Here is an 824-nt window from a genome sequence, read left to right on the forward strand (position 1 = left end):
CAAACACATTATTGTGTTTGTGGTTGATGAACTATGGCTGTAAATAACACTATAGTTTAATAAGCCCATCATTCTAAGTTTATTAAACATTTTCCATTCTTGTGAAAGTTTCAACCAATTAATCCTTTGTGTGTGTGTGTGTGTTTTCAGCAGTAAGTTGACTTTAGCCTCTTTCAAATATAATAATTCTTAATTTTAAAATGTCATTTTGTTTTGAGCTGTGTTGTGAGTACATTTTAATAGAAAACTTATTTGTAGATGATTGCACTTACTCAACAAAAGAATACATGAAAATATCTAATTTGGCAGATTGTCCCTTTTGAACTATCTAATAAAATTAATGTGAAAGAAAAGGCAGAGCACTTTTCAAAATGACCTTTTGGGGTGTCCCAAATCAGAAATGAAATGTGGGCATAGGAATATTTTTCTTCAGGGTTGAAACAGGAGGACTAGAAATATTTGGAGTTTGTGATCAACGCTTCTAGAGCAGAGACTCTTTACTTTTTCTTCCTAGTGAACCCTCTTTAGGGATTGTGATTCTGAGAGCTGAAATCTAAACCTCAGGACTTTATCCTATGTAGCAGTGGACACTTGTCTCGGAAATACAAAAGTAAGTAGTGCCACCCTCACTAATTTTGGGGTTTAAAGAATTTAATCAGTACTCACTTCTTGTCTTTTATATACCAATCAGGGAAAAAAAAGGTAGTGAGAAAAAAATCTTAAGAATCTTAAGTTTGCGTCTTTAACTCGGCGGATTCACATCTGGCTGAGGACCGGAAGTAATAGTGGAGTATTTGTAATTCTATTCTAGTAATCATAAAAGC

The sequence above is a fragment of the Balaenoptera musculus genome, chromosome 1, assembly GCF_009873245.2.
Source record: "Balaenoptera musculus isolate JJ_BM4_2016_0621 chromosome 1, mBalMus1.pri.v3, whole genome shotgun sequence".
Lineage (NCBI taxonomy): Eukaryota > Metazoa > Chordata > Mammalia > Artiodactyla > Balaenopteridae > Balaenoptera > Balaenoptera musculus.